This window comes from Ranitomeya imitator, chromosome 2 (assembly GCF_032444005.1).
Source record: "Ranitomeya imitator isolate aRanImi1 chromosome 2, aRanImi1.pri, whole genome shotgun sequence".
Lineage (NCBI taxonomy): Eukaryota > Metazoa > Chordata > Amphibia > Anura > Dendrobatidae > Ranitomeya > Ranitomeya imitator.
In genome coordinates, this window is record NC_091283.1 from 630,745,026 (window position 1) to 630,762,582 (window position 17,557).

Consider the following 17,557-nt stretch of genomic DNA (forward strand, 5'->3'; position numbering starts at 1 on the left):
CATCTAATATATCAAGCTGAATGTGTGTGTGTGTGTGTATATGTCTGTCCGGGATTGGCATCTGAACCGTCGCAGCTACAGCCACAAAATTTTGTACAGTCACACGTCTGGACCCCGAGAGCATCATAGGCTATATTGTGAGGTGAAATTTTAACCCTGCGCTTTCCAATTCACCAAACAATTTTGCCCCTATCTACATAATGGGGAAAAAGCGAAAGGAAAAGTGTTGGAGGCAAATTGACAGCTGCTAGATGTGAACAAAGAGGACTTAAAGAATGAGAGCGATTGCGCCAAAGAGAATATACCGTACAGTTGCTAAGGTGGGGCCCCGACATGGGATACTTGCCACACACGGGGATATGAACACACACACAAAATGCGCCACACACTACCACGTGCTTGAACACATATCACCCTCAGCACACATTTCACCACACATACACCAACCTCGCCACATAAAAGTCGAAACACAAAAGTCGCCGCTCAAAATTCGCCACGCGTAAAACTCGCGACATGCAAAACTAGGCTCACGCAAAACTCGCCACACGTGCAAAACTCACCTCATGGAAAACTCGCCACGGAAAAATTGCCACATGCACAAAAGTTGCAACACATGCAAAAGTTGCCTCACACAAAACTTGCACATACTCAAAAGGCACCACACATAAAACTCGCCACACGCAAAACTCGCCATGCGCAAAACTTGCTGCACACAACTTGCTACACCAACCTGTCACATGCAACTTGACGCACAAAAAGTCGCTACATGCATGTAGCCACATACAACTCAACACACACAACTTGACACACGAAACTTGCCCTAAAACACACAAGTCTGGTATTATCCTTCAAAAATAAAAATCTGATTAATAAGCAGACAAACTACAAGAGCAACAAATGTACCATGTAGGAAATATGGCAGCTGTCAGTCACATGACCTGTCTATTATGTGTATGTGTGAGCTAATATATGCTGCCAGGGGGGAGGGCTTCCTGTTGGCTGGGGATTTATCAGGCTGCCAATTTAGCTTACAAATACTGAGGTAAAAATACTGACCAAATAACGTGTGAACGAGGTCTACACAATACTATAGGATAGAGGGCACCATCAATAATTATCCATATGCTCAACCCGCAGCATGTCAAATATAAGCCATACTAAACAGAAAAGAAAAAGGATCATGCACGAACGCAGGGATGAACAAATATATAACACATTTTATTAATTACAGGTCCTTGAACCACACACTAAAACATTTAAAACCAGAATCAAAGAAATTTACCCGAGAAAACAAAAAAGGGGAGACAAATAACACACATGGGAGAGCGATCCCTTACAAAACTTCCTCCAAATAACATACTATACTAAAAGGCATATTAGTTGGATATTTAAAGATCTCCTGCACTGATGAATTGGTACCCAATGTAGGCAAAAAAGTGCAATAGTGCAATTCCTATAAATAGTGGATATACTCTGCCATAACCAAAAGCACAGATAGTAGTTCAATATTTAGACCGGGTGTACATCCCAGCGTCTAGCCAACCTTTAAGGACAAATAGACTAAAATACAAGCATATACGTATGAGGGTGCATATTATCAAGATAAGTTCCTAATGGACATGCTCATACTCAATTATACAGCTGAGAAGTTTGAAATAGAGGAGAAGGGAACCAGCTCCCATGCGGCCCACCCAACGCGTGTCGTCACCTAAGGGACTTCATCAGGGGTAGAAGTGAGTGTGAACGAGGTCTAATACAGGAGGAGATGACATACAGATATATACTATGTACGGGCAGATGACACACAGGTATATACTATATACAGGAGAGATGACACACAGGTATATACTATATAGAGGAGAAGATGACATACAGTTACATACTATATACAGGAGATGACATGCAGGTATATACTATATACAGGAGGAGATGACACACAGGTATATACTATATACAGGAGCAGATGACCTACAGGTATATACTATATACAGGAGGAGATGACATACAGGTATATGCTATATATAGGAGGAGATGACATACAGGTATATACTATATACAGGAGAAGATGACACACAGATATATACTATATACAGGGGAGATGACACACAGGTATATACTATATACAGGAGGAGATGACATACAAGTATATACTATATATAGGAAGAGATGACATACAGGTATATACTATATACAGGGGAGATGACACACAGCAGGTATATACTACATACAGGGGAGATGACATACAGGTATATACTATATACAGGAGATGACATACAGGTGTATACTATATATAAGGGAGATGACAAACATGTATATACTGAGGTGAAAATGAGAGGTGTGAGGTGAAAATGAAAAGGTGTGAGTGCAAAATGAGAGGAGTGAGAGAAAATAGTGGAGTGATCGGAAAATGACAGATGTGAGGTCGAAATTACAAGTGTTAGGGGGGAATGAGAGGAGTGAGGGGGAAAATGAGGTGTGAGGGAGAAAATGAGAGATGTGAGGGGGAGAATGAAAGATGTGATGGGGAAAATGAGAGGCGTGATGGGAAAATAAGAGAAGTGAGGTGCTATAACTAACCACAGATATTTACTATGCCCAGGCAACGTCGGGCTCTTCAGCTAGTTATAAATAAAGGGATACGTCTCATGGTTTTTGCATCCGGCATGCGACAAATACAGTTTGCACAAAGCTGATGGTGGTTTTGGTGATGCTCTGTTGACTTGTTTATATAGTGATAGTTATTCTGGTGCTGTATCCATGTAGTGATGATGCTAGTGATAAATACATTACCACAAACATCATCAGTACATGAATACGAAGCCACAATCATCATCAGTACATAATTAGACCACCAGAACCATCATCAGTACGAGTGAGACGTCTAGAGAAGAGCTTCTGGAAGGAGCCTCACAGGAGCCACTCCAATCTAGACGTAATCATCCCAGAACTGCTTCTCACTGCGCCGCCCCAATGTCACATGACTGATCTCATGACTGTGACATCATCACAGGTCCTGAAGTTACTAGCACAGAGCATCGACACCTCTGGTCTTGGCAGGGGTATGTGTGACTTCTTGGAATTATGCTAGAAAACAACAATGACATTCAACCTCTGACAGGTGTAGCATGGCTAAAGGGTTTGTAGTCGATGGGAGGTATGTGCCACATAAGTGCCTGGTTGCTGTAATGTAGCCCAGAGTATTCCTTTCTTGCACATAATCTTGTATATGTGTTTCAGGACCTGTGGTAATGTCAGACCACATGGCTAATCATGTGATGGGTTACTGGGTGGGGTTAGCTCTTTATAAGACTGGCTAATCCTTTACACAGCAGAGATGTGTGGAGGTGAAACCCTCCTGAGTGTGTTACGGCTTCAGGACTGAGCCGGATGAACTGGACACTTGTTTTTCTTTACCTGAACCAAAGGCTATTTGTTTTCTGTTGTTTGCAACATGGTTTATGAAGCAATAAACCCAGAGAACTTTAAAGGAACACGTCTCCTGAGTGTCAGCCGTCGCAGCTGAGTGAGTGAAATCCTTACAATTGGTGGAGACGTGCGAGCAGCGTTCCCAGCGGAGACGTGAGTTTATTTTGAATGTCCTGGGTCAAGGCTGTTGCAAGCCAGCAAGCATTGCCGGAGAAAATGGAGGACCTGCTGAAACAATTGGTCCAGATGCAGTCACAGCAGGAGAAATGGCAGCAAGAGACCAACAGGCTGTTGATGCAGCAGATACAACAGAGCCAGCAGGAGCAACGGCAGCAGATGCAACAAAGCCAGCAGGAGCAACGGCAGCAGTTACAACAGAGCCAGCAGCAGATGCAGCAGAGCCAGCAGGAGCAACGGCAGCAGATGCAGCAGAGCCAGCAGGAGCATCAGCAGCAGATGCAGCTTCTGGCAACCGCCATCCAGGGCAAGGCGAGCGCCCCAACCCCAGGTTTGGCTGATGACACCCACGTCCGGAAAACGGTAAGACGCGCGTTGCAGAAAATGACTCCCGGGGATGATGTTGAGGCCTTCCTGACGGTGTTTGAGAGGGTCGCTGAGAGGGAAAAACTTCCGCCAGAGCAGTGGGCAGAGGTACTTGCGCCATACCTGACGGGAGAACCCCAGAAGGCGTACTATGATTTGACCTTGCAGGATGCCAAAGAATATCACAAATTGAAAGCCGAGATTCTCGCACGTTTGGGGGTGACACTGACTGTCAGGGCACAGCGAGTTCACTCCTGGGGCTATCACCGGGACAAACCACCTCGTTCCCAAATGTTTGATCTGTTGCACCTGGTCCAGAAATGGCTGCAGCCAGAATCCTCTGCGCCTGCACAGATGGTAGAACGGGTGATGATGGATCGGTTTGTCCATTCCCTCCCGAGGCCTATACAGTCTTGGGTTGCCCAGGGTGATTCCCAGAATGCCGACGAGCTGATCGGACTGGTTGAGAGGTACCAAGGGTTGGAAGGCTCCTTCGGGAGGCAGCCCATGCCGTACTGGGGATCCCAGAAGGCAGCTGAGTCCCAAAAAGGGGTGGTGCGTCCAAGGTCACAAAGGGCGGGGGAGGTGGTGCCTAAGGTCCCCACGGGTGATATTATTTGTTGGAGGTGCCACAAGCCAGGACATATAGCTGCCCGTTGTTCCCAAACCACTGAGCAGATGGACTGCAGCATGGGACGCCGTTGTTCATACTATGCGTATCCAGCTTGCAGTGTGAACTCTCCGCCCAACGAGGGACCTCAAGCATGTCCCGTGAAGGTGAACGGTCAAGCAGTAACGGCACTGTTAGACTCGGGGAGCCTAGTGACCCTGGTGAGGGCCACTTTTCCTCTCCACCTGCTCCCGGGAAAGAAGGTCGGAGTGCGGTGCATACATGGTGATGCAAAGGACTACCCTGTGGCCAGTGTGAACATTGAAACGACATGTGGCACGGAGTCCCACATAGTCGGCGTCGTTCAGGACTTGTTGCACCCTATAATTATTGGCCGGGATTTCTGTTTGTTTTGGGATTTGTGGGGGAAAGGTTCTGAGCTCCCTAGCAAGAGTAGGGAACCAGTGAACCCGGGAAGGGTGGTGCCACACCCAGAGTCAGACAGATTTCCTTTTTGTGTCCTGGCTGGAGATGAGGAGGAAGTGTCCCCTGCATCTGACATTCTGGAGTTAGAGGTATCCGGTGAAAATTTTGGGACTGCCCAACATAGGGACCCCACTCTGAGGGAAGCCTTTAATAATGTCACAGTTATTGACGGGGTGGTACAGGAGCCGGGGGCAGACACAAGATTTCCCCATTTTCTAATGAGCAGGGAGTTGTTGTACCGGGTCACGAAAATAAGGGAGGAGTTGGTAGAGCAGTTGGTAGTGCCGGGTCCATATAGACGGAAGGTGTTGGACATGGCCCATTCACACATCTTGGGTGGACACCTAGGGGTGGAAAAAACGCAGGAACGGGTTGTGCAGAGGTTCTATTGGCCTGGGTGCCACCGGGAAATAGTGAACTATTGCAGGTCCTGCCCTACATGTCAGCTAACTGCTCCCACTCCTCATTTCCGGAACCCCCTTGTGCCACTGCCCATTATTGAGGTGCCATTCGAGAGAATTGCCATGGACTTGGTCGGTCCCTTAGTTAAATCAGCCCGGGGCCATCAGTATATATTAGTCATCCTGGACTACGCCACACGCTATCCTGAGGCAATTCCCTTGAGAAATTCTTCTTCAAAGAGTATAGCTCGCGAGTTGGTCCATGTCTTTTCCCGGACAGGTCTGCCGAAGGAGATCCTGACTGACCAGGGGACACCTTTCATGAGCAAGGTGATGAGGGAACTATGCAAAGCCCTGAAAATCTCCCAGTTGAGGACCTCGGTGTACCATCCCCAGTCAGATGGCCTTGTTGAGAGATTTAACAAGACACTGAAGAGCATGCTGAGAAAAGCTATAGAGAAAGACGGTAGAGACTGGGATTGTCTCTTACCCTATTTGATGTTTTCCATTCGTGAAGTTCCACAGGCCTCCACAGGTTTCTCACCGTTTGAGCTTCTGTATGGCCGACATCCACGAGGACTCCTGGATATAGCCAAGGAAACCTGGGAAGCCGAAGTCACGCCCCACAGAAGCGTCATTGAGCATGTGGCCCTGATGCAGCAGAGGATTGCAAAGGTGATGCCTATCGTGAAAGAACACCTTCTCCAAGCACAAGAAGCTCAGGCCAGGGTCTACAACCGGTCTGCAAGAGTGAGGCAATTCAATCCGGGAGACCGAGTTCTTGTGTTAGTTCCGACAGTGGAAAGCAAGTTCTTGGCCAAATGGCAAGGGCCATATGAGGTTGTCGAGAAACTTGGTGAAGTAAACTATACAATTCACCAACCAGGAAGACGGAAACCATTCCAAGTATACCATGTCAACCTTATCAAGCCGTGGCAAGATAGAGAGCCGACAGTAACTCCATCGTTGTTAAGCAACCCAGAAGATGAGGTTGGAGCGGTTACTATAGCGGAGACGCTATCGGAGTCCCAGAAACAGCAATGCCGGGAGTTACTCCAGAAAAACAGGGACCTGTTTTCCGAGTTGCCTGGGTACACGAAGGTCATAGAGCATGAGGTCCTGACAGAGCCCCATGTGCGCGTGAACGTGAAGCCCTATAGAATTCCTGAGGCCCGTCGAGAAATAGTCTCCAAGGAAGTGGAGCGTATGTTGAAGCTTGGAGTCATTGAGGAATCCAAGAGCGGTTGGTCGAGCCCAATTGTCCTGGTCCCAAAACCTGATGGGGAGTGGAGATTTTGCAACGACTATAGGAAGTTGAATGAGGTCTCCAAGTTCGACGCATATCCCATGCCCCGAGTTGATGAGCTCATCGAAAGGCTTGGGCCCGCCAGGTACATAACCACCTTGGATTTGACGAAGGGGTATTGGCAGATCCCCATGGCACAGGAAGCCAAGGAGAAGACGGCGTTTTCTACACCAGATGGATGCTTCCAGTATGTCCGGATGCCATTTGGCCTACAGGGAGCTCCGGCCACCTTCCAAAGGGCTATGGATAGAGTCCTTGCACCCCACAAGGCATACGCTGCTGCGTACCTAGATGATATCGTCATCTTTAGCCCGGACTGGGAGAGTCATCTGGAGAAAGTCCAAGCGGTGTTTGATGCTATAAGAGAGGCCGGATTTACAATAAACCCGAAGAAGTGTGCATTGGGTAAAGAAGAAGCTAAGTACCTTGGATACATAGTGGGTCATGGAGAAATAAAACCCCAAATCAGTAAAGTGGAGGCAATTCAAACATGGCCAAAACCAGTTTCCAAGAAGCAAGTTAAAGCCTTCCTGGGAATCGTGGGATATTACAGGAGGTTCATCCCAAACTTCGCCACAATGGCGGCGCCTCTGACTGACCTGCTAAAAGGGACAAAATCAGTAATGGTTAAGTGGTCCGAAGAAACAGATTCAGCCTTCCAAGAAATGAAAGAGGCTTTATGTAAGCAACCCGTTCTGATGGCCCCAAACTTCAAGAAAGAGTTTATTCTTCAGACAGATGCCTCAGATGTTGGGGTGGGAGCAGTCCTTTCCCAAGAACTACATGGGGAGGAGCATCCTGTTCTCTATCTGAGTAGGAAGCTGTCCTCATCTGAAAAGAACTACTCAGTCATTGAGAAGGAGTGCTTGGCCATAAAATGGGCAGTGGACACATTGCGGTACTATCTGCTGGGACGTAAATTTAGACTGGTATCTGACCATGCCCCGCTTAGGTGGATGAGAGAAACGAAAGGAAGAAATGCTAGAGTCACCCGTTGGTTCTTAGCCCTGCAGGACTTCAGTTTCCATGTGGAACATAGGGCCGGAAAGCTGCACGGCAATGCGGATGCCCTATCGAGAATCCCTTGTTTAGTGGGGGAAAGTGCCAAGCCCCACGGCTTTAGGCAGAGGGGGGAGGTATGTAGCATGGCTAAAGGGTTTGTAGTCGATGGGAGGTATGTGCCACATAAGTGCCTGGTTGCTGTAATGTAGCCCGGAGTATTCCTTTCTTGCACATAATCTTGTATATGTGTTTCAGGACCTGTGGTAATGTCAGACCACATGGCTAATCATGTGATGGGTTACTGGGTGGGGTTAGCTCTTTATAAGACTGGCTAATCCTTTACACAGCAGAGATGTGTGGAGGTGAAACCCTCCTGAGTGTGTTACGGCTTCAGGACTGAGCCGGATGAACTGGACACTTGTTTTTCTTTACCTGAACCAAAGGCTATTTGTTTTCTGTTGTTTGCAACATGGTTTATGAAGCAATAAACCCAGAGAACTTTAAAGGAACACGTCTCCTGAGTGTCAGCCGTCGCAGCTGAGTGAGTGAAATCCTTACACAGGTGATGAGAAGAACACTGGCCATCTAGTTACAGTGGCTATCAGCTGTGTGTCCATGACCACAGGCTCTTCCTTGCATTTTGATCCATAGCTCGAGTCTAAGGTTGAAGACCCAAAAGAGCATGTGACATCTCTCTCAAGACCTTAAAGAGCTGCGACATTAATCTTCCAGTGCTTGGTTATCAGCCTCCATGGTGAGTTTCCTGGCTGTGAATGTCAGTGCTTCATTATCCCGGATGAAACCCAGACTGGAGCTAAGGGTATCGAACACCTTAGGGTGCTCTCTAGGAGAAGGCAAGAAGGTGGGTGAAATGGGCAATGTACTGCTGGGAAACCGCAGACCTAGAATTCATGAGTTTGTTACTTGCATGTTCAGCCTCCCCGTGGCATAACATGGCTTGTTCATCAGGATAAATTGTCACAACTAGTGACGAGCGAACGTGCTCGGATAACATCTTCTCCCAACATGCTCCAGTGTTATCTCAGTATCTTGGGCATGCTTGGCTAATATGTTTGAGTCTCTGTGGCTGCATGATTCATGGCTGTTAGGGGATCCCCACATGTGTTGAGGCTAACAAACAGGTAATTTATGCATGTGTTCAGGCTGTCCAACAGCCGCAAATAATGCAGCCACAGGGACTCGACATAATATATGAGCACACCCAAGTTACACAGATAACACCGGAAACATTATCCGAACACGTTCGCTCATCACTAGTCAAAACGTAGAAACTGTGTAAGATTGATAAGAGGAACAGAACACGTTTGTCAGAATTCAGCGTGGTTGAACATCTGTAGGATGTGCTAGGAAAGCAAATTTGATCCATAGAGAGCTCACCGCACATATTATAGGACGTATAAAATCAGCTGCTAATGATTTGGTGCTAGATACCATCAAGGATCTTATGGAATCCATGCCTTGATAGATTAATGCTGTTTTGGTGGTACAAGAGGGACATACCGTATATACTCGAGTATAAGCCGAGACCCCTAATTTTGCCACAAAAAACTGGGAAAACTTAATGACACGAGTATAAGCCTAGGGTGGAAAATGCAGCAGCTACCGCTAAATGTTAAAAATAAAAATAGATGCCAATGAAAATAAAATTAATTTAGACATCAGTAAGATAAGTGTTTTTGAATATCCATATTGAACCAGGAGCCCCATATAATGCTCCATACAGTTCATGATGGCCCCATAAGATGCTCCATACAAAATACGCCCCATATAATCCTCCATACAGTTTATGATGGGCCCCATAAGATGCTCCATACAAAATACACCCCATATAATGCTGCACAAATGCTAATTATGGCCCCATAAGATGCTCCATACAGACATTTGCCCCATGTAATGCTCCATAAATGCTGATTATGGCCCCATAAGATGCTCAATACAGTCATTTGCCCCATGTAATGCTCCATAAATGCTGATTATGGCCTCATAAGATGCTCCATACAGTCATTTGCCCATTGTAATGCTCTATAAATGCTGATTATGGCCCCATAAGATGCTCCATACAAGTCATTTGCCCCATATGCTGTTGCTGTGATAAAAAAAATTAAAAAAATCACATATTCACCTCTCATCGCTCAGGCCCCCGGCACTTGCTATATTCACCTGCTCTGCGTTCCAGCGCTGACCACCGCTGTATCTTCCCCGTCCTGTGCACGGACTGTTCAGGCAGAGGGTGGTGCTCACTAATCGCGTCACCGCGCCCTCTGACCTGAGTGTCAGTGCAGAGGATGCAGAAGACGCAGCGGCGGCCGGCGACGGTGGAACGGGGAGCAGGTGAATATAGCACACTTCTTATACTCACCTGCTCCTGGCACGGCAGCTTTTTTCCTGAATTGAGCGGTCACATGGTACCGCTCATTACAGTAATGAATATGCGGCTCCACCCCCATGGGAGTGGAGTGGGGTCCATATTCATTACTGTAATGAGCGGTACCATGTGACCGCTCACTACAGGAAGAAGCTGCCGAAGCCGGGGAAGCAGGGACGTCCAGGGTCCGCGCCAGGAGCAGGTGAGTATGCTTAGACAGCTGCCACTCCACCTCCCCTGCCAACCTCTGGGTATGATTCGAGTATAAGCCGAGAGGGGCAATTTCAGCCTAAACAAATGGGCTGAAATTCTCGGCTTATACTCAAGTATATACGGTATACAATATTAGCAAAGTGGTTTTAATAAGATTTGGTGCAAATCGATTCACATAACCCAGTCCATCGGCCATGACAGAAATGTCTGGCTTCTGAATTGGAGCCGTGATGAATGCCTCCTGCCTCATGGCATACTTGGCTTTTTTTTATTAGCTAGCCTGGTACGACATCATCCTTGCATAGCGGTGACATGCCGGGCCGGCTAATTAAAAGAGGTGCCAAAAATGTCAACAGGTAACAGGCAGGTATTGCGGCTCCGGTCCGTTAGCCACAGACCTGTGGACCTGTGCCACAGCCACCATGGCTCAGTGCTTAGCATTGCAGCTTTCCAGCTCTATGGTTCTGGGTCCAAAACTCACCAAGGACAACAGCTGCATGGAGTTTGTATGTTCTCCCCGTGTTTGTGTGGGTTTCTCCCACACTCTAAAAACATACTGATTGGGAGTTCAGATTGAGAGCCCAATTGGGGACAGTGATGTCTGTAAAGTTCTGTGGAATGAATTGCGCTATATAAGCGAATAAAATAAATATTTATGGAGCCATAAATCTGTAGAAGAGAGGAAATGTCCTATTTTTATATACTAAAAGACAAAAGTGGAAACAACATTAAGGGGTTAAAGCCTACCAATGTCTGGGAAATTATTGCTGAGTCTTAGGGTAAGTTCACATGACAGTATAAAAAGTTGTTCAGAGTTGCATCCAAAATAGCAGGACAATTTGTTTCTCGCTCGTCATCCGGGTACAATCCGTTTTTTTTTTTTTGCATTAGCAGCTGTTAATCATTTACAAGACAATTAAAGTTTCCAATGTTACAGAATTTCAATGTATGGTAAAAAAAAAAAATTCTCACACCTATAGACTTCAATGGGTGACTCTTCTGATTTATGAAAGAATCTAGCACATGCTGCAATATTTTTTCTATTTTTTTTTTCACATGCAGATTCAGTAAGGCTTCTTTCACACTTCAATTGTTTGGCGTCAGTCTGCTCCGACATCTTGACGGATCCGTCACAATTGTTGAAAAAAACGGTTCTAACGGATCCGGGTTTTTTTACGCATCCGTGTATCTGGGAAAAGTATGTACTTTTTGGAGCATGCCCAATTGAAAAAGCGGATTGGGGCGACGGATCCGCCAAATGACGGTCGCGACGGATTCGTCGCCCATAGGCGGCCATTCTAGGAAATGGCGGACACGACGGATCCGTCGCGAACCGCCATTTCGGCGCAGACAAAAAACGTTGCTATGTCCGTCAATGTGTAGATGACGTTCGCCAAATTTCGACGGATCCGTCACATGGCGGATGGAACGGACGACCATCCGCCACAATCCGTCGCTAATGCAAGTCTATGGGGAAAATAGCGGATCCGCAAAAAAAAAATGGCAGATCCGCTATTTGATGAAAACGGCGGATTCAAACTGGCGCCAAAAGACTGAAGTGTGAAAGAGGCCTTAGTGAAAATAATCACTCATCTGCACTGCCCATTGATTAATATTGGTCTTAGTGTGATTCATATTTTAACAAATAGCACTTGGAACGAAAATATGGTTGTGTGCATGAGCCCTTAAAGGGACACTGTCACCTGAATTTGGAGGGAACAATCTTCAGCCATGGAGGCGGGGTTTTCGGGTGTTTGATTCACCCTTTCCTTACCCGCTGGCTGCATGCTGACTGCAATATTGGATTGAAGTTCATTCTCTGTCCTCCGTAGTACATGCCTGCACAAGGTGCAATCTTGCCTTGCGCAGGCGTGTACTATGGAGGACAGAGAATGAACTTCAATCCAATATTGCAGCCAGCATGCAGCCAGCGGGTAAGGAAAGGGTGAATCAAAAACCCCAAAACCCCGCCTCCATGGCAGAAGATTGTTCCCTCCAAATTCAGGTGACAGTGTTCCTTTAACCATGCAAGACAGCTGATTTTGGCTTCTGATTCTGATGGAAGCTACACACCTGCAGAGGAAATAGGTTCCCTTTTACCAATATCCCATAAATTTATATTAGTAATTTGAGGTTATCTAATCCAGAGTAATTTCTCTCATTACTAGCAGGCTCTAACGACTTATTCTGCCCATAATTCAGTTTACACAAAAATTAAGCTCATACAAACACTGCAATATTCAATATCTCCACTGTTTTCTATTCCTGTGCCTGCAGTCAGGATTGCTTAATGCTGAAGTCTGCACCACACACAATGGTTCTCTCCTTCACTGACCCAACGGGACTGGACAAGTACAGAAAGACAATACTAGAGCTCACCTTGGAGATCATCTACCTGCTAACTGGAGAGGTGAGGGGCTCTGGGAATTATGAAACATGTCATCTCTATTAATAACAAATGTGGCATAGGAGGAGACATGAGAGGTTCTGAATATAAATAATGTGATTTCTCCATCTGCAGGATTGCACAGTAGCAAAAAAGACATCTAGTCAGTGTGTGACCCCCAGCAGCTGTCCTGCTGTATCAGAAGGATGGAGCACAACCCAGAGACCCCTCATAGAGCTTCCACCTCACTCACTTATACATATCAGAAACAATGATCAGAAGATCCTGGACCTCACCAACAAGATGATTGAGCTGCTGACTGGAGAGGTGAGCGCTGCTGGGAATGCTGGGGCATTATACAGTAACGCAAGGGATGATGTGTCTGGATGATGACTGTATCATTGTGTGTCAGGTTCCTATAAGGTGTCAGGATGTCACTGTCCATTTCTCCATGGAGGAGTGGGAGTATATAGAAGAGCACAAGGATCTGTACAAGGATGTCATGATGGAGAACCATGAGATCCTCACATCCCTAGGTAAGAGGAACATCTTTTGTATAATAATCTTGCAAAATATAATAGGAGTTTATATATATATATATATATATATATATATATATATATATATATATATATATATATATATATATATATATATATATATATATTGTACCAAATTTACAAACAGCTAATAGACAAAAGCAATGTCAGAGACACACCCATTCTAATGATATCCCAAACACAAACGGCAGTGCTGTCATACAAGCAGGTCTTCAGATGTATTTTCCAATTGGAATTAGACTTTTAGGGTATGTTTCCAAGTGCAGGAAACGCTGCGTGTCTGACGCTGCATAGAGCCGCAGCGTCAAACACGCAGCGTCCAGATGTTACAGCATAGTGGAGGGGATTTAATGAAATCCCGTCTCCACTATGCGTGGTAACACGCACGCGGCGGCCCTGCGACTCCGGACATGCTGCGCGTCTTTTCAGATCGCAGCATGTCCGTATATCTTGCGGCGACGCTGCGTCACCGCAAGATATAGCACAGGGCCCTATAGTGGGGAGCGATGATGCCGGATGTGTGCTATGAACACATCCGGCATCATCGCGTCCCAGAAAGGGGGCGGGGCTTACCGCAGAGCGGCAAAGCCGCTCCGACGATACCGCCGGCCATCCTGAAAGTGGACACATACCCTATGGGTATGTGTCCACACTCAGGATTGCATCAGGATTTGGTCAGGATTTTATGCAGGTAAAATCCTGACCAAATCTGCACCTGAGGTCACTGACAGGTCACCTGCGTTGTCCTTGCGTTGTCTCAGCATTGTAAGGACATGCTGCGTTCTTAAAAGACGCGCCGCATGTCCGTTTCCGCGGGTATGCCGCATGCATCTTTTAACCCCTTCCCGACCCATGACGCCACGTAGGCGTCATGAAAGTCGGTGCCATTCCGACCCATGACGCCTATGCGGCGTCATGGAAAGATCGCGTCCCTGCAGATCGGGTGAAAGGGTTAACTCCCATTTCACCCGATCTGCAGGGACAGGGGGAGTGGTAGTTTAGCCCAGGGGGGGTGGCTTCACCCCCTCGTGGCTACGATCGCTCTGATTGGCTGTTGAAAGTGAAACTGCCAATCAGAGCGATTTGTAATATTTCACCCATTATAACGGGTGAAATATTACAATCCAGCCATGGCCGATGCTGAAATATCATCGGCCATGGCTGGAAATACTAGTGTGCCCCCACCCCACCCCTCCGATCGCCCCCCCACCCCCCCGATCTGGCCGGTACACTGCTCCGGCTCCCCTCCGTCCTGTGCTCCGCTCCCCCCCGTGCTCGTGTCCGCTCCCCCCGTGCTCCAATCACCCCCCCGTGCTCCAATCACCCCCCCTGCGCTCCGATCCACCCCCCCTGTGCTCCGATCCACCCCCCCCGTGCTCCGTTCCACCCCCCCGTGCTCCGTTCCAGCCCCCCCGTGCTCCGTTCCACGCCCCCGCGCTCCGTTCCACCCCTCCCGCGCTCCGATTCCCCCCCCCGTGCTCCGATTCCCCCCCCCGTGGTCCCCCCCCACCCTATCATACTTACCGATCCAGCCGTGGTCCCGTCCGTCTTCTCCCGGGCGCCGCCATCTTCCAAAATGGCGGGCGCATGCGCAGTGCGCCCGCCGAATCTGCCGGCAGGCAGATTCGTTCCAAAGTGCATTTTGATCACTGAGATATAATCTATCTCAGTGATCAAAATAAAAAAATAATAAACGACCCCCCCCCCCTTTGTCACCCCCATAGGTAGGGACAATAAAAAAATAAAGAAAATTTTTTTTTTCCACTAATGTTAGAATAGGGTTAGGGTTAGGGTTAGGGCTAGGGGTAGGGTTAGGGGTAGGGTTAGGGTTAGGGGTAGGGTTAGGGTTAGGGCTAGGGTTAGGGTTAGGAATGTGCACACGTATTCTGGTCCTCTGCGGATTTTTCCGCTGCGGATTTGATAAATCCGCAGTGCTAAACCGCTGCGGATTTATGGCGGATTTACCGCGTTTTTATGCGCATTTCACTGCGGTTTTACAATTGCGATTTTCTATTGGAGCAGTTGTAAAACCGCTGCGGAATCCGCACAAAGAAGTGACATGCTGCGGAATGTAAACCGCTGCGTTTCCGTGCAGTTTTTCCGCAGCATGTGTACAGCGATTTTTGTTTCCCATAGGTTTACATTGAACTGTACACTCATGGGAAACTGCTGCGGATCCGCAGCGTTTTCCGCAGCGTGTGCACATACCTTTAGAATTAGGCTATGTGCACACGGTGCGGATTTGGCTGCGGATTCGCAGCAGTGTTCCATCAGGTTTACAGTACCATGTAAACATATGAAAAACCAAATCCGCTGTGCCCATGGTGCGGAAAATACCGCGCGGAAACGCTGCGTTGTATTTTCCGCAGCATGTCAATTCTTTGTGCGGATTCCGCAGCGTTTTACACCTGTTCCTCAATAGGAATCCGCAGGTGAAATCCGCACAAAAAACACTGGAAATCCGCGGAAAATCCGCAGGTAAAACGCAGTGCCTTTTACCCGCAGATTTTTCAAAAATGGTGCGGAAATATCTCACACGAATCCGCAACGTGGGCACATAGCCTTAGGGTTGGGTTGGAATTAGGGTTGTGGTTAGGGTTAGGGGTGTGTTGGGGTTAGGGTTGTGATTAGGATTATGGCTACAGTTGGGATTAGGGTTAGGGGTGTGTTGGGGTTAGTGTTGGAGTTAGAATTGAGGGGTTACCACTGTTTAGGCACATCAGGGGTCTCCAAACGCAACATGGCGCCACCATTGATTCCAGCCAATCTCGTATTCAAAAAGTCAAATGGTGCTCCCTCACTTCCGAGCCCTGACGTGTGCCCAAACAGTGGTTTACCCCCACATATGGGGTACCAGCATACTCAGGACAAACTGCGCAACAATTACTGGGGTCCAATTTCTCCTGTTACCCTTGTGAATCTAAAAAAATGCTTGCTAAAACATAATTTTTGAGGAAAGAAAAATGATTTTTTATTTTCACGGCTCTGCGTTGTAAACGTCTGTGAAGCACTTGGGGGTTCAAAGTGCTCACCACATATCTAGATAAGTTCCTTGGGGGGTCTAGTTTCTAAAATGGGGTCACTTGTGGGGGGTTTCTACTGTTTAGGCACACCAGGGGCTCTGCAAACGCAACGTGACACCCGCAGACCATTCCATCAAAGTCTGCATTTCAAAAGTCACTACTTCCCTTCTGAGCCCCGACGTGTGCCCAAACAGTGGTTTACCCCCACATATGGGGTATCAGCGTACTCAGGAGAAACTGGACAACAACTTTTGGGGTCCAATTTCTCCTGTAACCCTTGGGAAAATAAAAAATTCTGAGCTAAATAATTATTTTTGAGGAAAGAAAACGTATTTATTATTTTCACGGCTCTGCATTATAAACTTCTATGAAGCACTTGGGGGTTCAAAGTGCTCACCACACATCTAGATAAGTTCCTTTCAGGGTCTAGTTTCCAAAATGGGGTCACTTGTGGGGGGTTTCTACTGTTTAGGCACATCAGGGGTTCTGCAAACGCAACGTGACGCCCGCAGAGCATTCCATCAAAGTCTGCATTTCAAAACGTCACTACTTCAATTCCAAGCCCCGGCATGTGCCCAAACAGTAGTTTACCCCCACATATGGGGTATCACCGTACTCAGGAGAAACTGGACAACAAATATTGGGGTCAAATTTCTCCTGTTACCCTTGGGAAAATTAAAAAATTCTGGGCTAAATAATTATTTTTGAGGAAAGAAAACGTATTTATTATTTTCACGGCTCTGCATTATAAACTTCTATGAAGCACTTGGGGGTTCAAAGTGCTCACCACACATCTAGATAAGTTCCTTTCAGGGTCTAGTTTCCAAAATGGGGTCACTTGTGGGGGGTTTCTACTGTTTAGGCACATCAGGGGCTCTGCAAACGCAACGTGACGCCCGCAGAGCATTCCATCAAAGTCTGCATTTCAAAACGTCACTACTTCAATTCCAAGCCCCGGCATGTGCCCAAACAGTAGTTTACCCCCACATATGGGGTATCACCGTACTCAGGAGAAACTGGACAACAACTTTTGGGGTCAAATTTCTCCTGTTACCCTTGGGAAAATAAAAAATTGCAGGCTAAAAGATCATTTTTGAGAAAATAATTTTTTTTTTATTTTCATGGCTCTGCGTTATAAACTTCTGTGAAGCACTTGGGGGTTCAAAGTCCTCACCACACATCTAGATTAGTTCCTTTGGGGGTCTAGTTTCTAAA

At 47.0% G+C, this 17,557-nt stretch overlaps 1 pseudogene; it reads left to right on the plus strand.

The window, feature by feature from the left end:
- The window catches only part of LOC138666764 (zinc finger protein 271-like), a 112,970-nt pseudogene that overhangs the window by 84,826 nt on the left and 10,587 nt on the right, over positions 1-17,557 (plus strand).